The sequence below is a fragment of the Bos taurus genome, chromosome 8 (assembly GCF_002263795.3).
Source record: "Bos taurus isolate L1 Dominette 01449 registration number 42190680 breed Hereford chromosome 8, ARS-UCD2.0, whole genome shotgun sequence".
Taxonomy (NCBI): Eukaryota; Metazoa; Chordata; class Mammalia; order Artiodactyla; family Bovidae; genus Bos; species Bos taurus.
In genome coordinates this window covers 105,396,925-105,408,959 of record NC_037335.1, presented here as the reverse complement: position 1 = coordinate 105,408,959, position 12,035 = coordinate 105,396,925, and the positions used below count along the sequence as shown (strand labels likewise).

General features: G+C 46.4%; 1 protein-coding gene across 1 annotated transcript in view; it reads right to left on the bottom strand.

Moving 5' to 3' along the window:
* PAPPA (pappalysin 1) overlaps positions 1-12,035 on the bottom strand; it is a 266,669-nt gene that overhangs the window by 209,184 nt on the left and 45,450 nt on the right. The gene's annotated exons all lie outside the window — the stretch shown is intronic.

Genomic DNA, 12,035 nt, shown 5'->3' with positions numbered 1-12,035 from the left:
CTACCTCCCATAGATGATTCTGCATTCTGTAAGCCTTTATTACTTTGTCCATAAAACAGGCCAAGGTATATATCACATTGGAGGCAGCCATCATTGCAAAAACCTAGACTATATACTGATGTCTTTGGAAAGTGGATTAATTCCACACACAATCATCATTAGGTCTTTAACACACCGAACAAACATGTCAGACAGAGAAAGAAATGGTCTTTGGAAAGAGACTGGCATATGCCAGGTGCTCAATAAATAAGAACACTTCCCTTGTGGAGTACGACTCTCTCTTCACAATAGGAGTTATAAAGTTTTTGGACCAGTCACAGAGTCAATGGATCACAGAGGGAGTTATCTTACCCCCCGTCATGCGTCTTTCAGGTGGCACTAGTGGTAAAGAACCCGCCTGCAATGCAAGAGATGCAGGTTTGATCCCTGGGTCAGGAAGATACCCTGGAGAATGGGATGACTACCGACTCTAGTATCCTTGCCTGGAGAATACTAGAGCCTGGCGGGCTGCGGTCCATGGGGTCGCAAAGAGTTGGACACAACTGAAGCCAGTGAGCACACATGCGTGCATATTCCCTCTTGGGATACTTGAGAACAGCTAATAAGCATTTTTGGAGTGAAGTTAGAAATGAATCAATGAACAAAAACATATATAAATAAGCAAGCAGTCAGCCTGGTGTAGTAGGTGAGATAAAACCTGTGAATAATGATCTTTAGTGGTTCAGATGGTAAAGAGTCTGCCTGCAATTTGGGAGACCCAGGTTCAATCGGTGGGTTGGGAAGATCATCTGGAGAAGGGAATGGCACCCCATTTCAATATTCCTGCCTGGAGAATCTCATGGACAGAGGAGCCTGGCGGGCTACAGTCCATGGGTCACAAAGAGCTGGGGACGACTGAGAGACCAACAATGATCATTAATGTGTGCTGGGTCCTTCTCTGTGGTCCCTCACTCCATGGATAATCACCTTTAGTCTTCATTACACTGAGGAAGGTGGTATGGTTATCCCCATTTTCCAGATGAAGAAAAAGAGGTTCCCGTAACTTCAGACATTGCTTGGGTCACACAGCTAGCTGGAATCCCTTTTCCACCGTGCTGCCTCTCCAGGGTGGGGGAGGCGGTGGGGCTGGCACAGAGCCTGGCCAGCAAAACACTAATGATGCCACCTTTCTCTTTTCTTCCTGGGGTCACAGAAGAAGCTCCCCACATGTGAAGCAGTAAAGTCAGAGGGCCCCAGCGGGGCCTGTGGGACCCTGTCTTCCCCTTGAGCCCCATATGACTCTGCTCCCACCCCTGAATTTCCCACAGTGTGCCGTCGGCAACATCTGCCTCCCCCGTGCCATCATGATGCATTATCCTCAGTGCCTTTACTCACGCTGCTCCTCTCAAGGACTCAGCTCCTCTGATGAACGAATCCAACGTCTGTGCCGGCATCACTCCTCCAGGAAGCCTTCCCCGATTGCCACCTCACCTCTCTCTCTTCTACCATCTCTGTACCCCTCCACCTCGTATGAGCACGCACACTCACACCACTCCACATACTCCACTGGTCTGTATCTACCACTGTCTGTGGCTCCCTGGAGGCTGGGAATGTGCCTAATTCATCTCGGTTTATCACCCAGTTCCCAGCACAGGGCTTGACCGTTGGCAAGCATTCAGGAGATCTGGATGGAGGGGAATTACATTGGGAAAGAGAAAATCTAAAACGTTGAGGCCCCAGTCTCAGCTGCAGCTTTCTTCCTATAAGGCTTCAGCTTCCTTATCAATACACTGGGGTTAGGAACAGATGCCCAGTGCTTCATGGGGCACTTCTGTGGGTCACAAACCTGTGCCTCCACTCTGGGGGAAGAGAATACGTCTGAAACCTACAGTGCCCTCCCGGCTCCACGTGTGATCAAGAGCCCATGATTAGTCATGGGACCATAATTTTTCCAGCTTTTCAATTACCAAAAAAAAAAAAAAAAAAAAGTTGCACATGTGTTGGAGATACAAGCAAGGCCTGGAGAGGTCACACCTGTGTCTAGGCTGAGCTGACCAGTAATTCCAAGGACAGAAGCTGAGATATTGACCCCAAATCTCACTGCTATACCTCTGCTCCCCTCAGCTTCTGAGCCGAGAAGCCTTGTGAGGAGTTTGAACGAGTCTTCTCTGTGATCCGAGTAGAAATGAGGAAGGTTAAGGACAACACATCGTAAATTCTTGCTGCATGCCAGCCCGTCCTAGCTATACCTGCTGTCTCACCTCTGTGCACAATCTGAAGCCACGGGGCAGAGCATGGAAGATGACCTGTTCTCAAGCCAAAGTCCTGGGTTTGAATCCAGCTCTTCCCCTGGATGTTTGGGTCCCCCTGGGTTATTTACTTAACTTCCTGTGTCCCCGTCTCTTTATACAGAAGATAAACATGCGAACAGTATCCACCTCGTCGAGTTGGTCTGAGGATTTGGGACATTAATAAAGGAAGTTTCTGGCACGCAGAAACCCTGGGTAAATGTTTAGCCATTTCCAGTATTCATCCTGGTCCTACAGATGAAGGAACAGGGGTTCAGAGATCATATAAATACTGACAAGGCCAAGTCCAAATCTCGACATGTTCAACTCTTCCTTCCACTTCACCCTCAATCCTGAGCCCTCTCAGGACCACAGTGAAAGGAAACACCAAGTGGGAGCGGAGTGAAAACACCAAGACGCCGAGGCTTCCCTGGGTCGGCCCTTCCCACGCAATTTATTATTTTCTAATTGATTTGCCCATTTCCACCTACCACTCTCTGGTGCAGAGAACACACATATTATTAGAGAAAGTCACCTCTTTGTCCCATGGCTCCAGGCTGAGAAAGCTTCAGGAGAGGAAGAGGGGGCGGGGCAGGGGCAGGGAGATGTTTTAATTGGTTGTTTATTCTGATGTAATTGCAGAAACCAATCTTTTCAGTGGGTGACATTCATCCTGGCTCAAGGAAGATATGTGGGATATTAAATAAATAGACTCCCTTGCTTGTGTATATATATATATTTTTTGTTTGTTTGTTTTGTTTTGTTTTTTGGTTTTTGTTTTTCACACTTTGAGAAGCTCCTGTTTCCCTAAAGAGATGGCCCCTTTCCTCTCCAGTTACTTCCTGGAGAAATAAATATTTCCTCTCCACGCAAAGGAGAATAGTTCTGTGGCTAAAAGATTTTGTTCTGCTAGCTCAGGTCCTCCCGCCAGTTCAGAGCCAAGCTGGGTGTTTCCCAAAAGTATCAGGGGAAAATCTTGGGGACAGGAGTCCATGTATTTAACTTCCTCCTCCATCTCTTTAAGCTCTGCTGGACTTCCCTGGTGGCACAGTGGGTAAGACTGCACCTGTCAGAGCCGGGGACACGGGTTTGATCCCTGGTCCGGGAAGATTCCATATGCCTCGGGGCAACTAGGCCCAGGTGCCACAACCACTGAGCCTGCACTCCAGGGCCCGCGAGCCGCGACTGCTGAAGCCCACACACCTGGAGCCTGGGCCCTGCAGCTAGAGAAGCCATCGTTATGAGAAGGCTCCCCCCGCCCCGCCGCCAACCAAGGGTAGCCCCCATTTGCCACAACTAGAGAAAGCCCACACATAGCAACAAAGACCATGCATTACCAAAAACAGTTAATTTTTAAGAAAAGGTTTGCTAAAAAAGAAAGAAAGAAAGAAAGGAAAGGTTTGCTTATTCCCTTTGCAGAGGGATGGAAGAGAGAGCACAGGAGGTCACACTGAGAAGGACCATTCAGAGTTGACGGAGATGGATGCTAAGAAGAGGAAAAGGGTTTGCTGAGGGCCACTTGCTCTCCGTTTTGTTACCATGGGGAGGTTGGTCCCCTGTGGACGCTCTAAATTGGCCAAATTTCTTTAAAAAAAGCAATTACCTCCCCGCAATTCATCTAAATCCCAAACTGTGTGTTTATTAATTTATGTGCAGGTTCTACTTGGCTGGACAGTAGATCCGGATCCACAGGCAAGTTGCTTCGCTTCTCTGAGTCTCAGCTAGCTCATGGGGCTACCAGAGGGCTGGACCGAGCCAGCTAAGCACCATTCTGGCACAGACCTCCCGCCACCACCCTGCATTTTCTGGTCTCCTATTATTTCTCTTATCTCCTCCTAGTGGGAAAACCACCTCAAGGCCACTCTCTGGTCTCAGCCTGCAGTGTCTCCTGCCTACCACCCACTCTTCTTCTTCCCCCTACAACCTCCCACCTGTGTTCTTACAATTTCCTCATCCCAAGAACCTCTGGGCTTGCCCAGTGATGCCCGCTCCTGAAGCATGTCCGTCAGTCTCTCTTCTCTGCCTTACAAGCTCCCTGAATCTCAGCCTTTAAATTCTTTCCCTCCCTGCTAGGCTCAGTTTACATGCAGTGCATGCCACGTGTCTGCTCCTGACCACTCTCCCCTGTGAGGTGGGGCAGTGATGTCCACCCATCAGGGCTGTCAGCAGGACTAGAGGCAGAAGAAAGTGTTCTCCCACAGTGCCTGGCTCATTCGAAGGCACTCATTGATTAGCCGAGGCTATTTGTATTGCATTATTACTATGTTAATTACAAGGACAATTATTAGCAACACCAAAATCAACAGTATCAACCTCTATCTGAAAATGATTTCACCCTCCTCAGAGGCTCCTAATTTTGATTCTAGTTTCTATTATCCTGCTCGATTATCGTCGCTGTACTTTCCATCAGTCTGCAATAAGCTTCAAACTTATAAGCCGTGTCTTTATCCTCTCTTTATCGCCTACACCTTTCCTTCAAGATACGAGCTCTCTCTGGTTGGCAACTTTTGAGCACCTCTCTTGTAAGCTTCCCAGATGGTGCAGTGGTAAAGAATCTGCCTGCCAACACAAGAAATGCAAAAGACGCAGGTTCCATCCCTGGGTCGAGAAGGTCTCCTGGAGGAGGAAATGGCTACTCGCTCCAGTATTCTTGCCTGGAGAATTCCATGAACAGAGGAGCCTGGTGGGCTGCAGTCGATGGGGTTGCAAAGAGTCAGACAAGACTAAGTGCCTGAGCATACACATATTCACATACACTCGTAAACTGTGTAACTTCAAAACAGGATGAGGAAGTCCAGGGGTCAGGGAAGTGAAGTGAAGTGACTTGCCCAAGGTATCAAGTAAGGAGTGGAAGGCCTCTAGTCACTGGCCTATGTATGACAGCACTTTGGTACCAACAAACGAAGTCACCTCTCCCTTTGAGGCGGGAGGGGCATAGTTCCTTGCAAGGGGGCACAGTGTGGAGAGTTAAGCGTGGGGAGGATTGTAGCATCCACCCTCCATTTCAGCTGCACACCCCTGTGCAGAACCTGACTGCCTGGATTTCTGGCCCATTCCCACTATGCTCAGCTGTCTAGGTTGCAGCTCTGAGTCCCCATCTATTCAGTGAGCTTGTGAACTACCAGCATTTTCCAAATCGAGGTCTATGGAAGGCTAAATCCACAAGAAGCAGCGGCATATTTAAAGGAAAAAAGAATTTCCAAGTCAGATGGTTTTAGGACATGCTCTGTTAAACAAGGTTCAATACATATATTTTTTTAATTGCAAGAATTTTCAGAGCCTTTAATATACAAAATGGGAGTAAGACAGAGCGTATGAAGTATTCCCAAACACATTTGACCATAATCCTTTTTCTCCCGCCCCACGGCTGCCCTTGCCAAAAATCAAATAACAGCACAACCAACCGAGCTTGGGAAATGCTGGGCTCAGTTGGAAAGTCCCTTCTCACTCAGATCCTCTCCCGACTGCCTGTCAAGAGAGGTGTCTTGGTGTCTCTTTTCTCCCTGTGCAGCCTTGTACCTGGCTCCTCCTGTGAGGGCTGTGAGTCCCCTGGAATGTCAGTTTCAGAACGGGGCCTGGCCAAGGCGTTCTCATGGCTTTTACCCTTCTGCCAGAACTACATTTCAAAGCCATGAGAGCAGTCCTGGAGGGAGATCAAAGCTCTCTCAACTCAACTGTCATTAGAATATTTTCTTTATGCATCTCACTCGCTCGTGAGTGCCAACAACATATTTCCTAAATGCACTGGCCTGAGATGGTACAACTCGGTAATAATCTCAATGAGAGGGCTGTCAGGGCCTGTTTTATTGAATGAGAAGCAAAAGGGAACTGCGTTCAAAATGCAGAACAACAACAACAACAGTCTCTCCAATGGAGTCATGAAAGCATCAAGTTTTTCTAACTCTAGACCGTAAGGCACTAGCTTCCCTATTTTCAAGACGGTGAGAGACAAGGTACAATGAGCTCAGGTCAAGACTGTGTCTCTATTACCACTCAAAGCAAATGGACTCCCCACAGCAGAAGTGATGGCTGAGCTCTTTGAGGATTGCCAAGCCAAAGTCCCGCTCCCTGGACCCTTGATGGGCACAGGCAGGTTATGGGAATGGTGCTGCCCACCTGTAAATACTGTCTATTTGAAGAGGGTTTGTCTGAGCTGCTCCTGGCTGAGAATGGGCTATTTCCAAGCTAGAGGCTCTTTCAAAGTAAGGGGAAGCACAGTAGAGTGCTACAGAAAAACTCTTCTGTTTTTAAAAGTGAAATTTGTTTAACTATGACAGCATAATGTTTACCCACTCAATGGACACAAACTTGAGCAAACTCTGGGAGCTAGTGAAGGCCAGGGAAGACTGGCATCCTGTAGTCCATGGGGTCGCAAAGAATCGGACACAACTTAGCGACTGAACGACAACAACGTTTAAATAGAATACCTTAGATCCTTATCCTCCTGTAGCCCATGTAGAGAACAGTCTCACACAGTAAACTCTGTTAACTACATGATTAAATGTTCTCCGATGGATTTCTAGATGGAGATGTTCTGGACTTAAGTCTATTCTTCACGCAATGATATGACAGCGGAGCGTACGTATGTCAAAGTCACACATACGTATTCACTATTTGCTTTTTGTACTCACTATTTTCTTCTGGCATTATACACCAAGACCTACCTAACTACTGTCATCCCTGGCCTTATTTTTCTTTTGGGAAAAAAAAAAATAGCCATATTTTAAGACAGAGATAGAATAGGGTTCAAATCCTCCGTCTTCTACCAAGTGACCCTGTGACCTTGGAGAAGGGACTCAATCTCTCTGAACCTCAATTTCCCTATCTGTAAAATGGGGATTTTAATATTCAACCTAGAAATGGGAATATAAAAATCCAAAGTGGTAATACACAAGAAAGTCCCTAAAAGACTGCTCAACTCATGAAAAGGCCCTAAGATGCGCAATTTTATTTAACTAGCTCATGGAGCTAGGGGCTTCCTTGCTAGTTCAGTGTTAAAGCATCTGCCTGCCATGCAGGAGACTGCCTACAAGGCAGGAGCCACGGGTTCAATCCCTTGGTCAGGAAGATCCCCTGGAGAAGGAACCCACTCCAGTATTCTTGCCTGGGAAATCCCATGAACAGAGGAGTCTGGCAGGCTATAGTCCATGGGATCTCAAGAACTAGACACAACTTAGGAATTACACCACCACCATCACTATGGGACTAGAGGAAACTGGTCTTGGATCCAATGTTTATCGTGTCTCCTTTCCATCAGTGTACCCTGGTTCCATCACTGGACCAATGTGTTTATCTTCCTCATAGGCAGCTGCCCCATTTCTACAACTCACAGAAAAAGTCCTATAACATTGCCCATTTCCAAATTCTGATTGCAGCCTGTCATTCCCATGGAAGATCTCAAGTCCGTGAGGCACTCCTCCACTTTCAGAACACACCAGACCATTTGAAAGTGATTATCAAATATAAAGATCAAAGCCACTCAATGCAAGTCATTAAAACAAGATAAACCTCAGAATGTTTATTGCATCCATATCCTTGTTCCAAATAACAAGCTTTCTCCAAACTGTGACCAGTTCTAAAACCTGGATGTTGTACTTTTACCCCAAGGGGCCTAATGATCTGGACTTTATTCTCCTCCTCAGTTTCATTGTCAGAAATGCCTAAATCTGTTCCTCTTGTGTGTAAGAAGAGGTAAAGAAAAAACACTTGAAGAGTTGACTTAAATTCTCAGAATCCTGAATGATTGGTTTCAAAGATAATAACTCTTATATGGAAGCTTGACATACAATCTAAGAAAAATGGAACAGCAGCAATCAAAGATCAATTGAAAATTGATCATTTTTTCAATTCTTTTAGTGAATGAGTCATTCTTTCATTATCTATCCTTTAGCCTCCCTCCCTTCCGGTCTGCCTGCTTTCATTCTTTACTTCTTAACTTCCTTTCTCCTTGTATATGATTCATTTTTTTTCCTCTTTCATTCTTCAATGCTTATTGAGATTATATCATATACTATACTTTAAGCTAGAAGTTGGGCATAAAATATGAATGAGAAACACTTTTCTCTATCAAAGAGCTAGCAGTTTTATGAACGAAGCAGGACAAATTATCAGATGATCACAACACGATGTGATAATACTAATAAAACCTACCATTTGGGGGAGTTTACTATTATACACACTGACACTGCTTAAGTCCTTTTTTAAATTGTCTCTTTGAAGCTTTACAAAAACCTTATGTGTTAAGTATGAGTATTCCCATACTTGCAGGGGAAGAAACCAGGGTTCAGTGGGGGGGACACCACTTTCCCAAGATCCTCCTTTGCACTCATAGGATGTAAGTCACACAATACAATCTCTAGTGGATCCCACACTTTAACCATTGGTCTCTTACCTGTGCCTCTGATATGTGTTATGACAGAGCGAGTGCTGAATGTGATGGAAGCACAGAAGGATGGCATTTACCCAGGTGAAGGCGGGGGGAGATACCATTGTGGTTTTCACAGGAAGAGTACAGCTTGGACCAAGTGTGGGAGACAGAACAAAAGGGGCCTGGAAACACATAAGAAGAAGGGGATACAACAAGTCCTCGGTCTCAAATCTGGGACCACAGGAGTAATTTTACAAGAGGCAGCTGGAGGGGTCAGCAGTGGCCACATCAGGAAGGGCCTTGTACACCAGGCTGTGGAGGATGGGCAATGTTCTGCAAGCTTTAAGCAGACCCTGGCAGACTTTTATGGAAGAGAACAAAACAATCTGGTTCATGTTTTCCAAAGAGCCTTCTGGAGGAATGTGGAAGATGGACTGGAAGAGGGATGAAAGTAAAGGCATCGGCGGTGGCTTGCAGACACGGGGATGTGAGCATGTTGTCTGCTGCTGCTGCTGCTAAGTCACTTCAGTCGTGTCCGGCTTTGTGCGACCCCATAGATGGCAGCCCACCAGGCTCTCCCGTCCCTGGGATTCTCCAGGCAAGAACACTGGAGTGGGTTGCCATTTCCTTCTCCAATGCATGAAAGTGAAAAGTGAAAGTGAAGTCGCTCAGTCGTGTCCGACCCTCAGCGACCCCATGGACTGCAGCCCACCAGGCTCCTCTGTCCATGGGATTTTCCAGGCAAGAGTACTGGAGTGGGGTGCCATTGCCTTCTCCGGTGAGCATGTCTAAGGAGAGGTATTTACGCTCAAGGGTCATTTGATGTTTGGTGGGGTCAGGAGCGAGAGCAGGTGAAATGATGGGTCTGGGTTCTGATGAGGTCTGCTGGAGCGTTGCTCTTTTATGATTCTCAGATTCTATATATCAGCCGCCCACTCCCATCCCCCATTGCCGCCCTAAACTCTAGGTCCACCAGTTCTGTTTTTCTGGGGCTGTCAATACACGTGGAAGGTCAAGGTCCACCCCCAGGAAAATCACAGGCCTGCAGAATAGGATCCTAGTGAAACCAGGAGACGGGTGGGATTGAGAATTGTGAGGATATGGACAGGAGGAGAGGAGGGTGCTGATTCAGAAAGGCAGAGAGGATCAATGGACAGGTTCGCAGGTCTCTGGATTGTCTTAAAAATTGACGTGAAAGTAGCAATCTCTCATTCTGACAAATAAATACAGTATTCAAAAGGTGAGACTCCCATACACGCTGTCCCTCATATCACAAAATAATGGGTACTGATGTAGGACTCTAAAGGAAGGAATAAAATAATCTCAGAATAAAGGACACCAATTTAAAAGGAATACCTTTTATCAAGAACTACTCAGCTCCTATTTTTCTCATTTCTCACTCTGAAAAAGGCTTCTAGAGACTTGTGGAATGGAAAGCAGAGTGTCAGACACCTGGTTCCTGGCAAGCTCAGCTCCATTCACTTGGTTAATGTGCCCCATCCTTCCAGACCCAGCCTAGAAGCGACTCTGACCCCTGATGAGTCAGGTACCCACCCTTGCTTCCCTCAGCACCTTGGACTTCGCCACAGCAGTACTTCTCCAACTAGCTACTTATTTACCTGCAGGAAATTCCATGAGGGCAGAATCACACCTATCTTGTGAAATGCTCTTTGTAACCCCAACACCTCACACAGTGCTTACACATAGTAAGGATGCCCCCCTGCCCCCCACCACACACACATGAACAAACCATCACTCTCCTAACATCTTCTCCTGGGGTTCTACAATCTCTGCTTTGATAGCCCCAGGGACTCCGAGCTTACTGATTTTCAGGGAAGCCATGAAACTGGAAGAATCTCCTGATCTGTAAGGAAGACCAACAGTTGAACTGTGATGGTGTGTTCAAAAGTACGAGGACGGTGATATGGTGATTGCACATCGAATCACTGCTCTCACAACAGTAACACACAGTTCCAGGGCCCTCAGCTATCTCTCTCCAACCCCTCACTTTCTTCTCAGAGGATCAAAACCATGATTGATAAATAATACAACTGACCACGCTGAGAAGGATATACACCGCTCACCGACAGCCCTGTGGTTGGTCTTACACTTGATGTTCAGTTAAATAAAGACCAATTGCCTCTATGTTGTAAGCTGTAGCAGCCATAGAAGTCTAAGGACAGGTGGCAATCTCATTAGACTGTCATTTCACTCTAATTTTTAACCATTTAAAATTTAAATGATGTGAAGATTGACCCCACACATTCATAGTTGGGCAGATCTGAGCAAGAATTACAACATTACCTTCAATGTGAGTCAATATGGCAGCTTCTGGGTGTTAGTCTGGGCCCACACATATCACCTTGTTGTCGTCGTTCAGTCACTCAGTCGTGTCCAACTCTTTGTGACCCCATGGACTGCAGCATGCCAGGCTTCCCTGTCCTTCACCATATCCTGGAGTCTGCTCAAACTCATGTCTGTTGATTGAGTCAGTGAGGCCATCCAACCATCTCATCCTCTGTTGCCCCCTTCTTCTCCTGCCCTTAATCTTTCCCAGTATCAGCTGAAGCTGAATGGTTCTATGAAGACCTACAAGACCTTCTAGAACACCACCAAAAAAGATGTCCTTTCTATCATAGGGGAGTGGAATGCAAAAGTAGAAAGTCAAGAGGTACCTGGAGTAACAGGCAAGTTTGACTTTGGAGTACAAAATGAAGCAGGGGGAAGGTTAACAGAGATTTTTTTGCCAAGAGAACACATCAGTCATAGCAAACCCCTCTTCCAACAATACAAGAGACAGATCACCTAACCTTAGGCAAATCATAGACACATCTAAAGTGCTACCCAGTCATTCTAGTAGATGAGTGTGTCATCTCTCAGAGATCCATACCATCTCTGCATGATCCTGCATAAGCCTAGTTAGTAACTTCCACAAACTTGGGTCTCTTGAGGGATTTAAAAAAAAGAGACAGCTCTCCAAGGGTCATGTGAAAGTCAGGGTTCAAATATGGGGAAATAATGCTGGAAAGTATGACACTCTATGTCAGGCTGTCGAAAGAAGAATTAAATTCAAACTGATTTTTGGAAAGAGGATGCCACGTTCGGGGCCTGAGGGAAAAGAGAAGAGCAGAGGTGCAGACTGCCCAAGGTGGGGCTCTTTCCTGAGGCTTCTACTGGGACCGGGGTGACAGTGGGAGGGCTTTTTTTTCCAACTTGTCACAGAGTATAATTGTTCCTTCATTGCTGCTCTCTACGTGTCCTGCTCAATTAGACATGGGGCCTGGCAGATCCTTTGAAGGTAGGGACTGTCTCTCATTTCCCTGAATGTCCCCAGCGTCAAGGGTTTGTACTTTCCAATAGTCAGCGCCTCTCCCCTTCCTTTTTTTTTTTTTCCCTCTAGC